The 25,057-nt window shown below is 38.2% G+C and overlaps 1 protein-coding gene across 9 annotated transcripts in view; it reads right to left on the bottom strand.

The window, feature by feature from the left end:
* The window catches only part of ST7 (suppression of tumorigenicity 7), a 267,772-nt gene that overhangs the window by 144,156 nt on the left and 98,559 nt on the right, over nucleotides 1–25,057 (bottom strand). The window lies entirely within an intron of this gene.

The raw sequence follows: 25,057 nt of genomic DNA, 5'->3' as shown, positions 1-25,057 counted from the left end.
GTTTCAGCTTTAGCATCATTCCTTCCAAAGAAATCCCAGGGCTGATCTCCTTCAGAATGGACTGGTTGGATCTCCTTGCAGTTCAAGGGACTCTCAAGAGTCTTCTCCAACACCACAGTTCAAAAGCATCAATTCTTCGGCGCTCAGCCTTCTTCACAGGAATACTACTCAGCCATAAAACGAAAAAAATTTGCCAAAATTTGCAAAATTGGAGGATGGACTTGGAAGGCACTATGCTAAGTAAAATGAATCAGACAGAGAAAGACAAATACTGTATGATATCACTTATATGTGGAATCAAAAAAAAAAATACAACAAACTAGTGAATATAACAAAAAAGAAGCAGACTCAGAGATATAGGAAACAAACCAGTGGTTACCAGTGGTGGAGACAGGGGGAAGAATAGGGGTGGGAGACAAATAGATACAAACTCAAGAGAGTCAGAGATGACTTAGTACTGAAACAACAATAACAGTGGATCTAAGATAGGCTCAAGGATATATTGTACAACACAGAGAATATAGCCAAAACTTTGTAATGACTGAAATGGAAGGTAACCTTTAAAAATTATACACATTTTAAAAATTTAATAAAATACTTGTAATAAGAAAAATAAAACATCTAATCAGCAATGTTTCTAAAACTAAGATTATAAAAAAAAAGATTTTGTTTTTTGAAATCCTTGTCTTTTCTATCCTACTATTAAATTGTTGAAATGCTCAGTTGCAGGCTCCCTTGGTAGTTCAGCAGGTAAAGAATTCCCCTGCAATGGAGGAGACCAGATTCAATTCCTGGGTCAGAAGATCTGCTGGAGAAAGGAAAGGCTACCCTCTCCATTATTCTTGCCTGGAGAATCCCATGGACAGAGGAACCTGGCAGGCCACAACCCATGGGGCCACAAGGAGCGTGACATGACTGAGTGACAAAGAACTGCACACTAGTTGCACCTTCTCAACACTGCTGCTGCTGCTAAGTCGCTTCAGTTGTGTCCAACTCTGTGCGACCCCATAGACGGCAGCCCACCAGGCTCCCCCATCCCTGGGATTCTCCAGGCAAGAACACTGGAGTGGGTTGCCACCTCCTTCTCCAATGCATGAAAGTGAAAAGTGAAAGTGAAGTGTCCAACTCTTAGCGACCCCATGGACTGCAGCCCACCAGGCTCCTCCGTCTGTGGGATTTTCCAGGCAAGAGTGCTGGAGTTGGGTGCCATTGCCTTCTCAACACTAACGAACTACAAACTATGCTTTGGAGTCTGTGTCAACATTGTATAAAACTGTTACATAACCATGGCTGCAACTAAGAGTTTTTCCTTCTGTCCTTCAAGCCTTCCTTGCAAAATGGAACACCTCTTCCTAGAAAATATGGGATCAGGTTTGTTCTCTTTTGAGCCAAAACAGCTTACTGTCTCTGAGGGAATTTTTCTCATCTACAAATTGAGGGATTTCGACTATAAAGTCCTTTTCAACTCAAGGACAAATGACAATTCTCTACTAGCAAACCTACCACAAGATTTAAGTTACAAACCACAAACTTTGCAAGTCATATCACAAAAGGCTAATTCAATAATCAAGAGTTCCAAGGAACCAATACCTAAATCCTTTCACTGACTAGAATCTGACAAAAATCCAAGTTCTGTAACATGTATTTCTGTCAAATTTATTTAAAATGCAGCAATGCTAAATGCTATCTGTAATAATAACAATTATTATTATTATTACTATATATTCTCTAAATTGTTAACTTCCATGAAAATCTAATCTGGAGCCATTATGGCTTACCTTATGATACCCATTTAATACACATCTGCAACAGTACAAAAGCAGAGTTGTTATATCCTGAAATGTGACTCTGGCCCTAAAGAAGTCCTTTAGGATCTTAAATAAATTGGTGTGCTAGCCATACCTAGTCATACATGTATATTTTATACTTCTACTCTTCTCCAAGGATGCTATAGAAAATAATAAGACAATATTTATAAATGACTCAGAATATCCAAAAAGAAATACTTCTTTTTGGGTCCCATCACTTCATGGCAAATAGATGGGGAAACAATGGAAACAGCGACAGACTTTATTTTCTTGGGCTCCAAAATCACTGCAGATGATGACTGCAGCCATGAAATTAAAAGACACTTGTTCTTTAGAAGAAAAGCTATGACAAACCTAGACAGCATATTAAAAAGCAGAGACATTACTTTGCCAACAAATGTCCATCTAGTTAAAGCTATGGTTTTCGCAGTAGTCATGTATGGATGTGAGAGTTGGACTATAAAGAAAGCTAAGCACTGAAGAATAGATGCTTTTGAAGTGTGGTGTTGGAGAAGATTCTTGAGAGTCCCTTGGACTGCAAGGTGATCCAACCAGTCAATCCTATAGGAAATCAGTCCTGAATATTCATTGGAAGGACTGATTCTGAAGCTGAAACTCCAATACTTTGGCCACCTGATGCAAAGAACTGACTCATTGGGAAAGACCCTGATGCTGGGAAAGATTGAAGGCAGGAGAAGGGGATGACAGAGGATGAGATGGTTGGATGGAATCACCGAGTCAATGGACCTGAGTTTGAGCAAGCTCCGGGAGATGGTGAAGGACAGGGAAACCTGGCATGCTGCAGTCCATGGGGTCGCAAATAGCTGGACACGACTGAGTGACTGAATAACAACAACAAACAGAGTTTGATGTATATGCTATGTATGCACAGACATACACACATACTGGATTAGCTAAATCCTGAATTGATAATCTGGAAGTGAAAAATCTACTTTCAGTTTTACCACAAATTTAGCCAGATAGTTTCTGCATCTTTGTATAACAATTCATTTTTTAAATGGGATCTTCTGAAATTCCCTCAGTGTTTCTAAAGATGATAAGGATGAATCAGTTATAGGAATCCCCTGCAATTCATAGAGCAACTGTTCCAGAAAACTCTAAAAAAGGCCTGGGAGATGAGAGGATGAATGTCCTCCAGATCTCTTTTCACAACTGGCTCAGGTCTCACCCCACCAGATAGGCCTGGGTGCAGCAGACAGCACACAACAGCACACAGCAGAGGGAAGCACAGAACTATATCTTTCCTTCCCCGACTTCTTCCTGATGTCCAGCGGAGAGGACAGGGACAACAATTGGCTGCATGGAGAGGCTCAACTTCTCAGTCTCCCCATAGTACAGATGTCTTAATTTGGGAGCAAAGAAACACAGCCTCTACATTATCTAACTTCCATTTCAATCTATCTCCACTCACCTCGACTCCATTATTTCTGTGACTAGGATTTATGCAATGGAGTAAAGTAAAAATTGTCACCATGATGAGTTCAATGGGCTTATGATATATAATCAAAATTATAAATCACAAACTTTTAAACTATAGATGTTTACATACCTAAGCAGCATAAAGAATACTAGTCATTATAAATATTAAAGGATAGAGAATATTTGAATAAATTTGTAATACATTTTACAGTAATTATTGCCATCATTATTCTTCATAAAAATCCTCAGGAAGGGATAAGAATTATTCTAACCTATATCGGCATACCATTGGCGTCACCTTCACCAAAGGATACTTTTCAAATGTTCATTTTCTTGGAATTAAGCTCAGAAGAATGAACTATAGTTAAAATCATTAATAACCCAAATTGTTATATCAGCTTCATGCTGCTGCTGCTGCTGCTGCTGCTAAGTCGCTTCAGTCGTGTCCGACTCTGTGTGACCCCATAGATGGCAGCCCACCAGGCTCCTCCGTTCCTGGGATTCTCCAGGCAAGAATACTGGAGTGGGTTGCCATTTCCTTCTCCAATATTAGCTTCATAGTTAAGCTGTAATATTGATTAATTTCAAATAATCTATCAAGCTGTACAACTGTACCAAAAAGAGTACAAATGCAAACAGAGCATTATTCATCATAGCCTCACTACTCACTGGAAACAAGCATGTGAGTTAAGTACAGCTCATTGTCTTAGGAAGAGCCAGATTTCCAAATTCTGAAAGGTTGTATCTAGAACACCATTATTTATTTATTACCTAGTGATGATTTCCTTAACGTTACTGGATAGCATTACAAAGGTTTAAGGGGGTTAGTCTCTCAGTTCCGTTTAGTTCAGTCACTCAGTCATGTCCAACTCTTTTCGACCCCATAAATCGCAGCACGCCAGGCCTCCCTGTCCATCACCAAAAGCCCATTACTCTAACTCATTATTTGAAGTCTCAGTGTACCTAATGGCTTTTCTTTCATATGTTGCCAGGCTTGCCTATCCACAATATACCAACCGCATTACCTTCTGTCAGACTAGCTCATTGTGTATATATGGAAGGAGTCCATAAACAGTTTGGGTGTGGTACCTTTCCTAACTGTCAAAGCACTACTCATGAGGGAACAAAATCAGCCATCTGAACTAGATATTACATTAACTGTATATAAGAAACACGTAACAATATCTACTTATAAAACCATTAGCGTGTAAATGAATAGAAAAACTAGTTTAAAGTAACTAGTGTGATTTTTTTTCTTAATTTCAGAAGGATTAAGGTAAAAATTCCAATCCAGTAATCTGCTGACAAGAATTTTAACTATATTTTTCCCACAGTGCTTTGAAACAATGCTTTTTCAAAAATTTAATATCCTAAAGGAAAGATACCTACATGAGATGGAAAATTAAGTCTGAAGTTAGCTTCTGACTAATTTCTGGAAGCTGAGAAAGTTTTTTTTTTTTTAATTTGCTTAACAGACATTTGTATAGAGCTTATTATGTGCCAGACACTGTTCTATATATTTTACAAATATTAGCTCATTTAATCCTCATAGTTACCCTATAAAGTACTACCACCATTTCCACATTACAGATGAGGAAATGGGCACAGAGAAGTTAAATGACTCACTCAAAGTCATACAAGTAATCAGTGGTAGAATCAAAATTTAAGCCCAGGTAGTCTAGATTTGGATTTTGTGCCCTAAACACTAACACACTACACACTCCCTCCATAATATATTCCCTGTCTTCATGAGGACCAGTGACGTTTCGCTGCTTTAGGTAGTTTTATGTCTCAAGGTTCTTTTTGCTAGGTTGTATATTTTGCCCTCAAAATACATGTTATATAATATAATTTGTATTTTCACTTAGTTTTCCATTTCAGAACATCCAGCACTACCTCATTCATTTAAAATACTGAAATATTCAACATAATACAAGCCATTTATGACAAATCCACAGCTAACATAATACTCAACTGTGAAAAGCTGAAAGCCTTCCCACTAAATTCTGGAACAAGACAAGGATATCTACCATCAACACTTTTATTCAACACAGTACTGAAAAATCCTAGCCACAGCAATCAGATAAGAAAAAGAAATAAGAAGTACCCAAACTGGAAGAGAACAGGATGCAGACAGGTTGCTACTCTATATGGAAAACCCTAAAGACTCCACACAAAAACTATTAGAATAAATAAATTCAGCAAGGTAACAGGATACAAAATTAAATGAACATATATTTGTTGTATTTCTTTATACTAAGTGAAATATCAGAAAGAGAAAGTTTAAAAAATCTCATTTAAAACTGCATCAAAAAAAAAAAAACCTAGGAATAAACCTAACCAAAGAGATGAAAGACCTATATGCTGAAAACTATCTAACAGTGATAAAGGAAACTGAAGGTGATTCAAAGAAATGGAAAGATATCCCATGCTCTTGAATTGGAAGAAGCAATATTCTAATCTATGGTCATACCACCCTGAAGGAGTCTGATTTTGTGTGATGTAAGAAGCTAAGCAGGACTGAACCTGCATAGTACTTGGATGGGAGAATCAATATTCTTAAAATGGCCAAACTATCCAAAGCAATCTACAAATTTAAAACCATCCTTGTTAAATTTGTTGTTCAGTCATTCAGTTGTGTCTGACTCTTTGCAACACCATGGACTGCAGCATGCCAGACTTCCCTGTCCTTCAACATCTCCCAGAGCTTGCTCAATCTCATGTCCATTGAATCAGTGATGCCATCCAACCATCTTACCCTCTGTTGTCCCCTTCTCATCACTCCTTCAATCTTTACCAGCACAGGGTCTTTTCTAGCAAATTGGCTCTTCAAATCAGGTTGCCAAAGTATTGGAGCTTCAGCTTCAGCATCAGTCATTCTAACGAATATTCAGGGTTGATTTCCTTTAGGATTGACTGATTTGATCTCCTTGTAGTCCAAGGGAATCTTCTCCAACAACACAGTTCAAAAGCATCAATTCTTCGGCGCTCAGCCTTCTTTATGGTCCAACTCTCACATCCATACATGACTACTGGGAAAACCATAGGTTTGATTATACAGACCTTTGTTGGCTAAGTAATGTCAGCAAAGTTTTATAATATGCTGTCTACATTTGTCATAGCTTTTCTTCCAAGGAGCAAGAGTCTTTTAATTTCATGGCTGCAGTCACCATCCCCATTGATCTTGGAACCCAAGAAAATAAAGTCTTTCACTGTTTCCATTGTTTCCCCATTTAATTGCCATGAAGTGATGGGACCAGATGCCATGATCTTAGTTTTTGAATGTTGAGTTAAATTACCCTTGACATTTTTCACAAAACTAGAATAAATAATCCTAAAACATATATGGAACCAAACCATAGAAGATTCAGAATTGCCAAAGCAATCCTGAGGAAAGAGAACAAAGATGGAGATATAACCCTCCCAGACTCCAGATAATACTACAAAGGTATAGTAATCAAAGTAGCACGGCTGTTGCTGCTGCTGCTAAGTCGCTTCAGTCGTGTCCGACTCTGTGCGACCCTATAGACGGCAGTCCACCAGGCTCCCCTGTCCCTGGGATTCTCCAGGCAAGAACACTGGAGTGGGTTGCCATTTCCTTCTCCAAAGTAGCATGGCACTGACACAAAAACAGATACATCAATAGAACAGAATAGAGAGCAAAGAAATAAACCCACACATCCATGGTTAATTAATCTTTGACAAAGGAGACAAGAATATACAATGGAGAAAAGACTTATCTCTTTAGCAAGTGGCATTGGGAAAGCCAGACAGTAAATGTAAACCAATGAAGTTAGAACACTCCCTCACACCAAAGCCAAAAAAAAAAAAAAACTCAAAATGACTTAACAACCTTAATAAGATAAGACATGACATCATAAAACTCCTAAAAAAGAACATTAGCAAAACATTTGGACAAAATTGTACCCATGTTTTCTTAGGTCTGTGTCCCAAGACAATAGAAATAACAGAAAAAATTTAAAAATGGGATCTAATCAAACTTAAAAACTTCTGCACACAAAGGAAACCATGAACAAAACAAAAAGACAACCTATGGTATGGGAGAAAATATTTGTAAATGATGTGACTGACAAAGGGTTAATATCCAAAATACAACAACAGCTCATATAGCTTAATATTTAGAAAAAACTCCAATAAAAAATGAGTAGAAGACCTAAACAGACATTTCTCCAAAGGAGACACACAAATGGCCAACAGGCACATGAAAAGATGCCTAACATCAGTAATTGTAAGAGAAAGGCAAATCAAAATCACAATGACTTATCACCTCACACTGGTCAGAATGACCATCATTTAAAAGTCTATAAATAATAAATGCTGAAGAAGATGTGGAGGAAAGGAAACTCTCCTATACTGTTGATGGAAATGTAAATTTGTCTAGCCACTACAGAAAACAGTATGGAGGTTCCTTCAAAAACTGAAAATAGAGATATGATTTATGAAAACATGAAAATAGAGATAGAGAACATATGAGTCAGCAATCCCACTCTTGGGCATAGATCCAGAAGAGATGAAACTAGCTTGAAAAGATACGTGCATCCAGTGTTCACAGCAGCACTATTTACAACATCAGAGATATGGAAGGAACTTAAATGTCCATCAAAAGATGAATGGATAAAGATGTGCTGTGCTCTGTGTGTGTGTGTGTGTGTGTGTGTGTGTGTGTATACTCAGCCATAAAAAAGACGGAAATATTGCCATTTGCAGCAATACAGACAGACCTAGAAAATATCATACTAAGTGAAGTCAGATAAACACAAATATTATATGATATCACTTATATATGGCATCTAAAAAATAATACAAGTGAATCTATTTACAGAACAGAAGTAGGCTCACAGAAATAGAAACACAGAAAATAAATTTACAGTTATTTTCTGTAATAAAGGAGAAAGGGGAAAGGCAGGGAGGGATTAATTAGGAGTATGGGATTAACAGATACACACTGCTATGTATAAAAGAGATAAGCAATAAGGATGTGGTGTACAGCACAGGTGTGTGTGTGTGTTAATCATTCAGTCTGGTCCAACTTTTTGTGACCCCATGAACTGTAGCCCACCAGGCTCTTCTGTCCATGGAATTCTCCAGGCAAGAATACTAGAGTGGGTAACCTTTCCGTTCTCCAGGGGATCTTTCTGACCCAGGGATCAAACCTAGGTCTCCAGCACTGCAGGCAGATTCTTTGCTGTTTGAGCCACCAGGGAGGCCCCATAGCACAGGTAACTATATTCAATATCTTGTAATAACCTCTAATGGAAAAGAAACTGTATACATATATATGTATAACTGAATCACACAGCTATATACCTGAAATTAACACAGTAATATTGATAGTAAATCAGCTGTATTTCAATTTTAAAACAAATAAGCAAAATTAAATGCTGCAACAGCATTACCTTGTATGAAGGCCTCAGGGTGTGATTAAATATCCTACTGATTTCTCTGATTATTATTTACTGACTTTCTTTTGCTCTTTTTCTGGGTCTTATTCCAGGAACTTCCTTAAAATCCCAACCCTTTTCAGTCCTATTCTTCAAAGACTGAGGCTCAGTCTCAATGCTCCGTGGGGGGGTTCCAGCATAGTCTGCCTGCACTCCTGAGAACTGTAAGCCTGAAATTTTGAGTTACTGTGCTCCCGTTTGCTTTGTCTCAAATTCCCTTTCACAGGGGCCTATCCTGTGCCCTCACTGCCTGAGCACCTCTTTGGTCTCTTGATTTGACACACTTCACTTCCCTCATCCACACCTGAAGCTGGCCAGTTGCAGTGGCTGCATCTCTTTTCCCATTTTGGCACCTGTCCACCTGCCTTGCTCAGCTAGAAAGAACAGCTCTGCCTAGCCAGATGCCAAGAAGTGACAAATCAAGCTCAATCAATAGATGGTAATTAAACTTCTGCTTTAAAAGCCCAGCAGAGGTTGTCAATGGGATTTCTCAATGGATCCCTGCTGCTAAGCAAGGATGTAATTTTATATTTAGTTTTAAAACTTGAGCTTTCTCCAATAGGATTCCTAGAGAAAACAATTAAGAGTGAATAAAAGCAACAGTAAGAATTGTTTTATGGCAAAAAAAGGCAATAAGAGAGGATTTGGCATTTCCACAATCAAAATACCTATCACTAGGTAGATGGTGACTAATCTTCATTACTAGGTAAGCTAAACAGAAACACTAAACAGTAATATAGGTCACTTTCAAATATAATCTATTCTCTTGGGTTTTCCTTCAGTCTAGGATCTTTAAGCAAGCTATTTAAAAGATATAATATTGCAGAATGACACCATTGAGGGGAATAGGGTGAAGCGTGAGAGACAAGGACGACTTTAAAGGCTTTAAGAGGAAAAGGCCTCACTGGTCTATACCATATTTCTTACAAAAATGCATTAATATGAATATACTCTTCTCCAGCACATCCAATTCACATCACTGTCCCAAATAATTATTTCTCTAGGAAATGCGAAGTCAAAAACAAAATGTTTCCCATTAAGTGGGAACTACTCTGCTAATGCCATTAGTACATATGCTCTCACTTTAAAACTAAGAGGTTGCTAAATTAGTCACTTAGGTATACTGAACAACTGTGGAAAGGTATTAACCTGCTGGAAAACCCTCACCCCTCACTCTCACATATCCACTGGAGATTTCCAGTTAGGTCTAATGACCAGTAATAACCACAGCCATGCAGATCATCAGGAGTTTCTGATTTACCTAAAGAGGAAAATTGCTGCCAGTGAAAAGTAAATGGAACATATAGTATGTTCTGCCTCTAATGCCTCTTTCACAGGCTAACTTGACATCTGAAGAGCATGATATTTCATGTAGCTTGTTCAATGATAACTTTTTAAAGATCTTATTGACAGATTTTCACCCAACTGGTGTGCTGACTGGATTACAGAGCTCCTAGCCCAGAGCCACCTTGTCTGTTTACCCACATGTACCATTCAAATATCATTACATTCTGTGCTTGTCATGATATGGAAAACAATGAGAAGCCCTAAGTTAATCTTTGTTTTCCAGGGCTTATTTTCACATAGTCCATTTTATCATATGGTGTCTTTAAAGAATGATAACATTTTTGAGCTGGAAAAGACCTCAAATTACCTCTTCCTAAATGGAACTTTTTCAAATATAAGTTCCATAGACTATTAAGAGATGTTAGTTTACTTGGGGGAGGGGCAATTTGAGAAACACTGGGTTAAAGCAGAATTTTTTTGTGCAGGATGTCTCAAAAGCTTCCATATGCTGAATACCTGTAATACTCCAGAAGAGGAGTATAATACACAATTTATCTTTATTAAAGAGTGGAGTCCTAAAAATATCTTTTTTTTCCAATTGTGGTAAGATATGCATAACAAAAACTTACCATCTTAATCATTTTTAAGGATATGTTCAATAATGTTAAGTATATGTACATTGTTGTGCAATCTCCAGAACTTTTCATCTTGCAAACTGCAACTCTATACCCATTAAACCACAACTCTCCATTTCCCCCTCTCCTCCAGCCCTGCAAAAATAATTCTGCAGAGATAGGAAGGATAAACTATTTTCCTTTTAGATCTCTAAGTTTTTAGCATTCATCCATATGCTACTGCTAACTTTCTAAGCTTTAGAAATTACTGGCATATTTTCATACACCATAATGATGATTTCTGGCCTTTATTTTAACTGTGCCTAAACAGCTGGCTTGAAGCAGCTGGCAACCCAAGAGCGAAATAAAACTGAACGAAGCTAAGCACCTCCTTGACTAGCATCATGTGCCAGGGCAAGGTCAGCTTTGGTTCCACTTGGCCTTTACTTATAACCTGTCTCAAAAGATCCCTTCTCAGAATATCTGCATCAGTATGTTCATCCTGGCACTGGGTGCTGGATATTCATTCTTCCCCCAGCTGCTCTCTGCTTCACATCCTCTAAAATCATGGTTCCCCATGCCAAGATGAAATGCAAAAGGGTACATTAGTCAAAGACACAGGGAATGAGTACCACGTAAGGTGAGAGGCATGTGCCATGAATATTAATATAACCTAAGCAATTATAATCACTACAATGGGAGCTGGCACACATTAGTTACTAACTGCACAGAAGAGGCAGCAGTTAACCTCGGTGAAGGTTAGGAAGCTCTGCTTGAGTCACTCTGAGGAAGCCTTCATTTTTCCAACTGAGTAACAATGCTAGATTCTCAGCTCCCTAAGACAGCCAATTATTTTCAGGAGCACTGCTAAATTCTCAAAATAAATTTGAATTTGCATTAATTGATGATACATGACATACTACAGATGGGCGGTGGTAAAGTAGAAAAAACATAGGATGAAACAGTTCGTGTGATAGTTAAAATCATTCTTACAGTTGCTGCTGCTGCTGCTAAGTCGCTTCAGTTGTGTCCAACTCTGTGCGACCCCACAGACGGCAGCCCACCAGGCTCCCCCGTCCCTGGGATTCTCCAGGCAAGAACACTGGAGTGGGTTGCCACTTCCTTCTCCAAAGCATGAAAATGAAAAGTGAAAGACGCTCAGTCATATCCGACTCTTAGCGACCCCATGGACTGCAGCCTACCAGGCTCCTCTGTCCATGGGATTCTCCAGGCAAGAGTACTGGAGGGGGTTGCCATTGCCTTCTCCATTTGCAGTTGCTGGTTGATTTATAAACAACCTACTCTGAAGGAGATAAGCCCTGGAATTTCTTTGGAAGGAATAATGCTAAAGCTGAAACTCCAGTATTTTGGCCACCTCATGCAAAGAGTTGACTCATTGGAAAAGACTCTGATGCTGGGAGGGATTGGGGGGCAGGAGGAGAAGGGGACGACAGAGGATGAGATGGCTGGATGGCTTTGCTGACTCGATGGACGTGAGTCTCAGTGAACTCCGGGAGTTGGTGATGGACAGGGAGGCCTGGCGTGCTGTGATTCATGGGGTCGCAAAGAGTCGGACACGACTGAGCGACTGATTTGATCTGATCTGATACTCTAACAATATTTCAATAAGTGGGATAAAATAATAGTTGTCGGGAGCCGTGTTAGGCATTACTGACAAAATGGAGGCATGGCCCCAGACCCCTCTCCTCATTCTACAGGCATGGCCCCGGGATGAAGGAGTTAGGCCTTGTAATTCTGACTTGTCTTTTCCTCTCCTTGGCTGAGTTGACTGAAAAAGAATATTAAGGTGCTTATTGTTCTTGAGAGGAGCATGAGAAGGCACAAAGCCTTCTGGAGCTGTGCTCAGAAAATAATTCATAAAGTTAATCATTGACATTTGTTCAAGGACTTTTACAAAAGAGTGTTCCAGGATGAGCACATAGGCCATAGTTTGAGGCCATGGGAGGGATTGCTATCTGAAGCCTATTTGTGAGGAGAATGTTTATGGCAAAGGAGTTTACTGAATTTAAGGCTTAGAAATAATTAAAACAGTTAGAAGTTAAAGATTTAAGGAATGTTGTAAAGTTAGCATATTTTACTATAGCTTATAGAAGTTAGGAATTTTTAGAGACACTATAGCTAGAAGTCTTTTTAAGAGATAGTGAGCTCAGGATGTTAGGGGCAAACAGGATTTAGGACGATAAGTAGTAAACTGAGGAATGTAGCATGAGTTACAATGTAATCATAAGTTAACTATAGGACACATTAGAGGAGATAGATAATAGATGATAAGGCTGATTCCGAGAGAATCCCTAAAGCAGGAACTCTTTTTGAAGAGCAACAATGATTTATGGAGATAATAAATCTGGGAGAGGGGGAACTGAAAATGTCAAACCTCTGGCCTAATGTTTTTGTAAAAGTATAAAAGAGAATCTTAAACTTGAAATAAACAGGCAGTCCAAAAGAAAACTGAGAGGCTCCCTCATCGCCGACACTATCTCTTCAGGTTGAATCCCTGGCTGCTCGAGCTGGACTCCAGCAAATAGTAGTAATAAAAACAATTTAGTACTGGACTGGAGACATCACCCACTCAGAGGCAGAGAAAGAAAATGTTTTCTATAAAAGGAAAAGATAATAAAGAAGGGAAAAAAAGATATTCACACTTAAAAAGTGTATTTGGGGAATGAATAGCAACTTACTTAAACCGGACCAGTGTCTTAAACTGTGAAACTCATGATAATATATGAAGTTGTCTTTCCCTCTTTACAGCATAAATGAGACTTCCAAAGAGAACTAAGCTATCAGACCTGCTAAATGTTTCCAAAAACAAAACAAAAACATTAATTTGTAAGAATGAAACAGAAAATAAAGCAGCTTTACCAGATTCAAGAAAATGCTCCAAAAACTGTATCCCAGCTCAGCCAACATCATGTCAATAAATATCTGTTGGATGCTAAATGAAATGTCACTGGATAGAGTTGAAGGAAATTTAAGAGAATTGATCAGAAGCCTCCTTGCTAATACAGTTGAAGAAAAGCTCCGGAAGGGTAACACTGAATCATCTGTTATGGGTCTGACAGTCTCTCTTTGATCAACCTAACCTTTAAACAGACTCCTCTGAATATTTCTCCCAACTAGGCCTTGACTCAGACTGGCATGTCTGTCTTTGCATCGCCCAACTTTAGCGAGAATCTTATTAAAAAGGTTTAGCCAGAATCTCCCACCCTTGATATCTTATCACCCTTAATATTTAACCAAATTTCTCACCTCCCCCGTCCCCCAAAACAATAACTGGTCACTCTGGTCAGTCTTCAGCAAGAATTCTTTTAGAATCCTTTTACAGCAGTTTAGCAAAGAACTTCCCTACCCTCTTAGTAATTTTCTACCCACCAATCCCCACCCTCACCCTGTTCCTTGACAATGAACCCCCACTTTTCCCTGTTGTGATCAGAATCGATCCCAGTTCCATACTGAGATCTCTTTCTCCCTACTGCAACAGCCCTGCTTTTACTGCTTTAACTATCGTCCGTCCAGCTCTGGTTTTCTTTGAGAGGCCTTAGTCCTTGTTCCACTCTGGAAAACAGTTTGGCAATTCTTCAAAATGTTAAACACAGACTTAGCACAAGACCTAGCAGTTCCACTCCTAGGCATATACCCATAGGAACTGAAAAGATATGTCCTTGTAAAAATTTGTACATAAATGTCCACGGCAGTATTATTTTTAAAGCCAGAAACTAGAAGCATCCCACATCCCCATCAAATGGTGAATGGATAAAGAAACTGTGGTATCTCCATACAAAAGATCAATACTCAGCAACAGAGAGGAACAGAGCACTGAAACATGCCACCACATGGACGGATCTTGAAACATGCAAAATAAAAGAAGCCAGTCACAAAAGACCGTTACGTTGCATGAGTCCACTTATATGAAGTTTCCAAAATAAGAAACCCCAGAGACATAAGGCAGATTAGTGGTTCCCAGGGAGTGAGGGGACACGGAAACACAGAGTTTCTATCGGAGCTGATGCAAACATTCTAAAATCAGATGGTGACGATGGTTGGACAACTCTAGATATTCTAAAAATCACTGAATTGCATACTTTAAAAGGATACATTTTACTGTAACTACACTAAGAGACTTCCCTGGTGGCTCAGATGGTAAAGAATCCTCCTACAATGCAGGAGACTTGGGTTCAATCCCTGGGTTGGGAAGATCCCCTGGAGGAGGGCATGGCAACCCACTCCAGTATTCTTGCCTGGAGAATCCCTATGGACACAGGAGCCTGGCTGGCTACAGTTAATAGGGTCGCAAAGAGTTGGATACAACTTAGCGACTAAGCACAGCACAAAGCATTATTTAAAAAGTAAATAAATAAGTCATTTCCACAGCTTTGTCTGTTCAATAGGTGTTTGCTGAGGGCCTATTATATGCCAGGCACTGAGAAAATAATAAAACACAGACATGGTTCCTGCCCTCCCACAGCTTACAGTCTTGTGGAGGAAGGCTGGGTTTAAACCCTGGTTCACAATTTACTGTAATCTGGGAAAGTATCTTACTTCCTCATCTATAAATAGGGTAAAAGACAAGTGCCCAGTGGCTGGCGAATTGGAAGGACTTCCTGAGTGTTAGTAATTATTAAGTAACTATAAAAGCACAGCATAAATACTGTAGAGAGAAGGAATACAAATAAAACAAGAAGGCTTAGGTTGGGAAGCTGTAGAAAGTATCACTTCAGAAAATGACATTTGGGCTAAAATGTGAAGGACCAGCTAAAGGCAGAAAGATTTAAAGAAAAACAGACAAAGGAAAATACAAGTACAAAGGTCCTGAGGCAAGGAAAAGCTTGAGGCCTTCCAAGAACTATGTGTGATCAGCTGATACTTAAGTGAGGGAGAGATAAGCAGAAGCCAGAATGCGCCAGGTCTTGTAGACAAAAATAATAATAATGGATTTTATTCTATGTACAACAGAAAATCACTGAAGGCTTTTAAGCAGAAGTATGACATGATCCAAATTACATTTCCAAAGATCCCTGGCTGCTATGAGGGGAAGAAGGCTACTGGTGTGCTCCAGGGAAGAGATAAGGTGACCCAGATTCCACTGTGGTAGAGATCCTAATAGCCCTGGCAGGGCTGAGACATACAGAAATGAAACAAGGATCTGCACCAGAATCCCTTCCATTCATTGCTACCCATGCAGTCTGCATTGAACAGAACACCAAAGGAAAAGTGAACATGATGTAGAAGAAAGCACACCATACCTACTTGAACCAAAAGCCCTCAAATTCCTAGTTCCACTTCCAAACAGCAATACAATCTTGGCAGACTTCATCCTCAATTCCTTCAGTTCAGTTCAGTCATTTAGTTGTGTCTGACTCTTTGCAATCCCATGGACTGCAGCATGCCAGGCTTCCCTGTCCATCATGAACTCCCAGAGCTTATTCAAACCCATGTCCATCAAGTCACTGATGCCATCCATCTATCTCATCTTCTGTTATCCCCTTCTTCTCTGGCCTTCAATCTTCCCAGCATCAGAGTTTTTTCTAATAAAGTCAGTTCTTCGAATCAGGTGGCCAAAGTATTGGAGTTTCAGCTTCAGCATAAGTCCTTCCAATGAATATTCAGCATTGATTTCCTTTAGGATTGACTGGTTTGATCTCCTTGTTATCCAAGGGACTTTCAAGAGTCTTCTCCAACACCACAGTTCAAAAGCATCAATTCTGCACTCAGCTTTCTTTATGTTCCAACTCTCACATCCATACATGATTACTGGAAAAACCATAGCCTTGACTAGATGGACCTTTGTTGGCAAAGTAATATCTCTGCTTTTTAATATGCTGTCTAGGTTTGTCATAGCTTTTCTTCCAAGGAGCAAGTGTCTTTTAATTTTGTGGCTTATCAGAATAATCAGAATAACAGTTCTACCTCACAGGTAGACTTAAGGTACTCTATGACTTAATTGACTTACATGTGAAAGTGCTGCAGAGTATCAGGCAATGATAGTGTTAGTCAGTTTAAGAGATACACCCAAAACAAAAACAAAGTACAGATTGTGATTAATTGTTTGTTTCTCTTTCAGGTCAAGTTGTTTTTTGTTTTGTTTTGTTTCAGCGAGTACCTGCTAAGCTTCTCCAAAATACTTGGGCTTGTTGAGAAGACAGCAGGAAGCCATCTATTTGTTCCACAGCACTTACTTGCTGGGAAAACCATACAGTTGTTGCAGATAAAAGTCCTTTCCCAAAGACACAGCCTGGGGAGTGAAAGTTCTATAAAGAAAACTCTTCCCTAAAGAAGTCCAGCAAAGGAATGTATGAACATAGAGAAAAGCAGTGAACATTTTCTATAAAACAGGTTTATGAAGCAACTAATATAATGATTGATTTTAAGAGATATGCGGCAAAGTAAATGACACAATTATCCTGTTTACATGCTTAAACTTCTGCCGAAATAAATTATACCCAAATTTTACCTGAAAAACAAAACACTTTGGTCTTCCTGCTGGTGAAGACACCTCTGTACACATTAGAGTCAACACTTTCTCTGAAGTATACTTGTAGTAAGGGTACACCTGGGATTTTTCTCAAGTTAATTAAACAATTAAAAAAAAAAAAAAGAAAGTAAATTCTTCTGAGACTTTTCTGGAAGCCCCTGATAGAAGCATATAGGGAAGTAGTTTTTTAATTACCTTGATCGTTCATTAATGTTTTTGCTCACTTATAATTATATCATATTCCTTCCTAAAAGTCTTCCAAGAAAGCATTAATTAAAGCAAAAGCAAAGAGTTATGCGTTTATTTACCAATATGTTTAATCAGATAATGAAAAAGAGAAAAAAAGAAAAACTTTCTCATATATATTGTCCCATAAACTTCTATCTTAAAGAGGAAAAAAGATTTTTATGTCTTAATAAAATACCATATTAAAAAGCCAAAAGTAGCAAAACAAAAAGCATCTTTAAGTAAATGCCATATTATGTTGTCATAGCTGTATAATTATTGAATGTACAGTAGGAAATCTAACGATTTCCAAGAATAGAGATTTAACATTTGCAAAATTATTGAACTTCAAATCCTCTACACAGACACTGATACAGATTAATATAAACAATGGCTGTTGGAAATTGCTATAAATTGCACACATTTGCATACAATTATGTCAGCTGGGTGAAGGGGACACTGGAAGGATAACAGTGTATACAAGTATTTTCTGAGTTTCTATGTTCTTTAAAATCCAGCCTCCTTCCTAGAAGCAAATAAACTATGCTCCTATAGAAAAAGAGAAGAAACCAAGAAAGCAGTAGATGAAATTACACAAATGTAAGCATAAAAATCTTTCTCCACTACCCCTCAACTGAAGGAAACAAAATGAATAGAAATGAAAGTTTTATCATTCTGAAAACCATTTGATCTTTGTTCTGATTTAAGGAAAAAAATAAAAAGAGAAAAGAATTAGAACTATATTTCACCATTTACATAAAATCATCAGTCATATTATTAAAAAAACCTTACCGCTCAGATTTTCTTTCAAATTTAATTCTGCCTATAGCCTCAAAAGAGAACTGAGTGAAATAAAAAACAAAAGCAAACAAACTAAAAAGCAAACACAAGATTCTATTTTCAGTTATTTTTAATTCTGATTGAGATATTTTTCCATGTACAGCACAATGCCCCTATCAGAGTATGCTAAAAAAAAAAAAAAAATCTGCTTCAAACTACCGTTAAATATAGATAAATGAGAAAATCAGCAAGTCAAAAACAGTTCAGTTCAGTTCAGTCACTCAGTTGTATCCAACTCTTTGTGACCCCATGGACTGCAGCACGCCAGGCCTCCCTGTTCATCACCAACTCCGGAGCTTACTCAAACTCATGTCCATCGAGTCGGTGATGCCATCCAACCATCTCATCCTCTGTCGTCCCCTTCTCCTCCCACCCTCAATCTTCCCCAGCATCAGGGTCTTTGCTAATGAGTCAGTTCTTCACAACAGGTGGCTAAAGTATTGGAGTTTCAGCTTTAATATCAGTCCTTCCAATGATATTCAGGACTGATCTCCTTTTGGATAGACTAGGTGGATCTCCTTGAAGTCCAAGGGACTCTCAAGAGTCTTCTCCAACACCACAGTTCAAAAGCATCAATTCTTCAGTGCTAAGCTTTCCTTATACTCCAACTCTCCATACATGACTACTGGAAAAAGCATAGATTTGACTAGAAGGACCTTTGCTGGCAAAGTAATGTCTCTGCTTTTTAATTATGCTGTCTGGGTTGGTCATAACTTTTCTTCCAAGGAGTAACCATCTTTTAATTTCATGGCTGCAATAACCATCAGCAGTGATTTTGGAGCCTCCCAAAATAAAGTCTGACACTGTTTCCACTGTTTACCCATCTATTTCCCATGAAGTGATGGGACCGGATGCCATGATCTTAAGTTTACTGAATGTTGAGCTTTAAGCCAACTTTTTCACTCTCCTCTTTCACTTTCATCAAGAGGCTCTTTAGTTCTTCTTCACTTTCTGCCATAAGGGTGGTGTCATCTGCATATCTAAGGTTATTGGTATTTCTCCCAGCAATCTTGATTCCAGCTTGTGCTTCATCCAGCCCAGCATTTTGCATGATGTACTCTGCATATAAGTTAAAAAAGCAGGGTGACAATATATAGCCTTGATGTACTCCTTTACCTATTTGGAATCAGTCCATTGTTCCATATCCAGTTCTAACTGTTGCTTCCTGACCTGCATACAGATTTCTCAGGTGGCAGGTCAGGTGGTCTGGTACTCCCATCTCTTGAAGAATTTTCCACAGTTTGTGGTTATCCACAGTCAAAGGCTTTGGCATAGTCAATAAAGCAGAAATAGATGTTTCTCTGGAACTCTCGCTTTTTCGATGATCAAGTGGATGATAGCAATTTGATCTCTGGTTCCTCTGTCTTTTCTAAAACCAGCTTGAACATCTGGAAGCTCATGGTTCACGTACTGTTGAAGCCTGGCTTGGAGAATTTTGAGCATTACTTTACTAGCATGTGAAATGACTGCAATTGTGCGGTAGCTTGAGCATTCTTTGGCATTGACTTTTTTGGGGACTGGAATGAAAACTGACCTTTTCCAGTCCTGTGGCCACCGCTGAGTTTTCCAAATTTGCTGGCATATTGAGTGCAGCACATTCAAAGCATCATCTTTTAGGATTTGAACTAGCTCAACGGGAATTCCATCATCTACACTAGCTTTGTTTGTAGTGATGCTTCCTAAGGCCCATTGACTTTGAATTCCAGGATATCTGACTCTAGATGAGTGATCATACTATCGTGATTATCTGGGTCATGAAGATCTTTTTTATATAGCTTGTCTCTGTATTCCTGCCACCTCTTCTTAATATCTTCTGCTTCTGTTAGGTCCATACCTTTTCTGTCCTTTATTGAGCCCATCTTTGCATGAAATGTTCCCTTGGTATCTCTAATTTTCTTGAAGAGATCTCCAGTCTTTCCCATTCTATTGTTTTCCTCTATTTCTTTGCATTGATCACTGAGGAAGGCTTTCTTATCTCTCCTTGCTATTCTTTGAACTCTGCATTCCAATGGGTATATTTTTCATTTTCTCCTTTGCTTTTCACAGCTATTTGGAAGCCCTCCTCAGACAGCCACTTTGGCTTTGAATTTCTTTTTCTTGGGGATGGTCTTGATCCCTGTCTCCTGTATAATGTCATGAACCTCCCTCTATAGTTCATCAGGTACTCTATTAGATCTAGTCCCTTAAATCTATTTCTACTATATAATTTATTGTAGAAATAATTATATCTATTTCTACTATATAATTGTAAAGGATTTGATTTAGGTCATACCTGAATGGTCTAGTGGTTTTCCCTACTTTCTTCAATTTAAGTCTGAATCTGCCAATAAGGAGTTCATGATCCGAGCCACAGTCAGTTCCCGGTCTTGCTGAGAGAATCAGCAAAAGTCAAAAACAAGGGATTTCTTAACTTTTCTGCCTCTTGAGAGATGAAAAAACTGAAAGTTCGGAGTTTTTGCTCCACTCTATCTGCTTATTTAAGTGGAGGATTGAGGCACCAATAATACTACCTGAAGTGACAGGACTAACCCATTATTTTGGCACAAAATAGATACACTAGGTTGGTCACAAGGTGTGTTGGCCAAGGTCAGGATGTATGATTTCTTCCTTTATCTCTCAAGCTGAAGTCTATCCAATGTTTGATGTATAGAGTATATAAACATTTACTTTTTTCCTTCAAAGTATGCAAGTTCATAAACTAGATTTAATCATAAACTAGTGGAATTACATCTTTTGAGGCAATTTCACAGATTTATTGCATCTTAGAAAATTTAGCACATTTAAAACATGTTAGAAAAGGAAAAAAAAAATAAACAAGTGAACTGATCTATTGCTGCTTAGCATTCTAACAGGAGACTAACTCTTTTAAATATATCCCAAGGACTACTATGAAAGTGTGATTGAATTTCATATCACAATGAGTACAAAATTAAAAGCTTTTAATTAATCAATAATTAATCAATAATGACTCTGATCTCCATGGCAGTACATGTGCAATGAGCTGTCTGCTTTAAGGTTAAAAAAATATAAGATAAGGTCCTGTTGGCAAGATTACCATTCGCTATGGACAGATCTGTGTCCCCCTAAATTTGTATATTGAAACTCTAACCTCCAATGTGATAGTATTTGGAGTTGGGGCTTTGGAGACAATTAGGTTTAGATGAGGTCATGAGAGTAGAACCTTCGTGATGCGATCAATATCCTAATAAGAAGAGACAACAGAGCGCTTTCTCTTTGTGTGTGTGTGTGTACGCGCCATGCAAGGATATGCCAAAAAAGTGGTTGTCTGCAAGCCAGGAAGAGAGAGAGCACCAGAGATGGGAAACACTAGCACTTTGATCTTGGAATTCTCACCCTCCAGACTCTGAAAAATTTCTGTTGTTTAAACCACGCAGTCTATGGTATTTTGTTATGGCAGCCCCAAATGACATACTCCATCAAACCAGTGATAAACAAGGTATCCTTTACGATAGAGGACAAACTACAAATACAATCTGAAAAATGGGCTTGGACTCTTAAGCTTTGTCCTATATATTAATTCTCCAAGTGACAACTAGTGTAACTATTGTTTATTCTCTTTTCCTGTCATCGTGATGGCTACACACTTCCTTTTCCCGTCAGCGTCACTCTCCAGTACCCACTCATAGGCAAGCCTCCATCTTTGCTACACCTATGGATTCAGACCTGCCATTTACAGTACTATTTCAGCTTATATTCTTCCTCTCTGATGTAAAGAAGTAAAATTCAAACTTCCTGACTAATGTTCTCTGAAGAGTAGAGCGTTTACATCTAATTTTTTCTTATCACTTAATCTGGGATTTAGATCATTTATATAAGCTGTTCTTTGGTTATCTAATTATTTTACATCATAAATTATCTGCTTCAAATTACCTGTAAAAATCATCATAGGTTATTTCTACCTCCCCTCCTCTCACCCCCACCACACAGACATAAAAGTTGTAAAACGTTCAAATAAATTTCAGCAAGCTGGACAGTAAAAAGGCTGGGCTAATGGACTTGAAACTTGTGAAACCTGCCCTTACGGCTTCTCCTGTTAGTGAAGGAGTCTTTAGAGCTGACTTGCATGACAGGGACTACAAGAAAAAGGCCAAATATTTGATCTATCTCATTTCCTAACACCCACTCACCTCAGAGATCTGAAACTCCATGTCTGGGAGTTTCGATTCCATGATGCTTATAATTGGCTTCACAAGCGAGGAATTAAGATTTTCTTTTTCTATTTATTTATAGGAAAAGCAATATTACACTAAACACTATGTTAATTATTTTTAAATATCCTGTAAGCTATCATTTTATTGGAATTACTTTCATTACTACCTATTAGCTTTCACACACATTTATTATTGTTGAAATCATATTATAGGTTCTATTCCATTTAACATGACACCTTAAGTGTACTTCATAGTTTTCATTGTAATGATTTGATGAGGTTATGTCATGATGATATAATATGTTAGTGACATAACATCACTAACATACCATTTCTCTTCTGATGAACATTGAGGTTACTTCCAATTATTTGCTACTGTGTGAAACAATACAGTTTGATCATGATGTGAACACGTATTACTTAGGATGGATTGCTAGGGAATGGATTACTAGCCGAAAGGGTTTTAGCAATTTTTCTACTTTTCTGTGGTTTACCTTTTTTTTTTTTAATTCCCAGGAGGAACTGTGCCAATGACTTCATCAGCAATGAACAGTTCATGGTTTCTTTTTAAAATAAAAACATACAAATTTTGCTGCAAATTCACCAATATGAGATGTTCTCTTTTTGTGATGGAAGGGGGGAATTACCTCAATAATTTAAAAGTGTCATCTATGTGTTATAAATTTGCACAAAGTCTTTGATACAGAATTATGAAGAACACTTTTTCTTGTTCACTTTACTACTTCTATTTCCCTTTCTGTGAATTATCTGTTTTGCCCATTCATCTATAAAAGTCTTGATGTTTGAGGGATAAAAACAAACCAGTGCTTTATACACACAACCCTCCATATCCTCAGGTTCCCCATCTGTGGATTCAACCAACCACAATTAAACACACTTAGAAGAAAGATTTCAGAAAGTTCCAAAAAGCAAAACTTGAATTAGCTGAGTATTGGCACTGTATTTATCACATTGTATTAAGTAAACTAGGAACTTCTCTGGTGGCTCAGATGGTAAAGAATCTGCCTGAGATGCGGGAGGCCTGGGTTCAGTCCCTGGGTCAGACAGATCCCCTGGAGAAGGGAATGGCTATTCACTCTAGTATTCATGCCTGGAGAATTCCATGGACAGAGGAGCCTGGCAGATTGTTTACAGTATATGGGAGCCTACAGGTTATTTACAGTATATGGGAAGATGTACATAAGTTAAATGTAAATACTATACCATTTTATACAAGGGGAACTTGAACATCCACAGATTTTGGTATCTGTAGGAGTCCTAGAACCAATAACCTATAGATTTCAAGGGATGACTGTGCTTTATACATATTCCTTATCAGTCATACAGGTGCATGTCTATTTTCCCCCTCATTCTAAAAGCTGTTATCAAATATACATTTAAAATAGTTTTCAAATCTATATTTTTCTTTGTTTCTCTATTTTTTTAAGCCCCCAAATATATATCCTTTCACAGTTCCATTATATATATTCTGCTTTACATTACTTTAGGTTTTCTATAACATTTTTTCATTAATTTCATCAATTTTTTCATAAGTTCACTAATTTATTTCAATTTTACATTGGTATATAGTTAAATAAGTTGATGCAAATAATTTTTAAAAACTGCTACTCAGCTCCCCAACACAGGTACTTTAATCTTTCTTTTTTTGGAACATATTTCATTATATTGTTTATATATTGCTGAATCTATTTCTAGACTCAAGTATTGTTCCATAGATCTGTGTTTATACTTTTTCACCATTATTACTCATTGCTCCTCTATTTGGAAAGTTCCCTGGAAAGCTGCCTTATTTATTTTTCCATAAGATCATTCTTTCAAGTTCTCCCCAAAATCTCAGACTGATTTTGACTCAAATTATATTATATGCATAAATTAGTTTTAAAAGGTCATGGACTGGATTTATAAATTAAAATGCTGCATGCACACAGAAAGAATGCTTTGGCTTTCTAATATTTGCTTTCTGTTGCTCTCACAGTGAAGAAGCTTCATGCCTATTTCTTGAGACTGTTGTGTATATCAAGGTCTCTGTGATTCTATTTCTATGCCTCAGCCTTTACTTAGTTCAAAACATATTTGAAGGCCCACCATCTGTTCTAGCTACAAAACACCTAGAAAGAGACAAGGTTTTCCACTCAGCTGGAATTGTGAAAGAGGCAAAGGAAAATTAATTCAGCACTGTGATTAGAAACCTGTCCCCTTATACATGGTGTTACAGTCATGAATAACCTGATACTCTGATTGCCTTGTCTACATATTCTGCTTCAACTGATTCCATAGTTTTTAGACCATTTTGACCTTTGTGATACACAAACTCTTCTTCGCTGACCAGCCAGTGTCTAAATCCACCCACCATTCATGTTTAGCAGACCCTTCCTTTCCTATCCATGGGGCTTGGCTACACCCCAGGCCCTCACAGCAAAAGATGCTAATGCATATGCCTTGACTAGTTACACTGATCAAATGATTAAGAAATTTCAAAACTTAATTTTATAGAGCATAGTGAAGTCGCTCAGTCGTGTCCGACTCTTTGCAACCCCATCGACTGTAGCCTACCAGGATCCTCCATTCATGGGACTTTCCAGGCAAGAGTACTGGAGTGGGTTGCCATTTCCTTCTCCAGGGGATCTTCCTGACCCAAGGATTGAACCTGGGTCTCCCGCATTGTAGGCAGACGCTTTACCATCTGAGCCATCAGGGAA

This window comes from Bos indicus x Bos taurus, chromosome 4 (assembly GCF_003369695.1).
Source record: "Bos indicus x Bos taurus breed Angus x Brahman F1 hybrid chromosome 4, Bos_hybrid_MaternalHap_v2.0, whole genome shotgun sequence".
Lineage (NCBI taxonomy): Eukaryota > Metazoa > Chordata > Mammalia > Artiodactyla > Bovidae > Bos > Bos indicus x Bos taurus.
The sequence above is the reverse complement of the archived record's forward strand: the minus strand, read 5'-3'. Positions and strand labels throughout refer to the sequence as shown.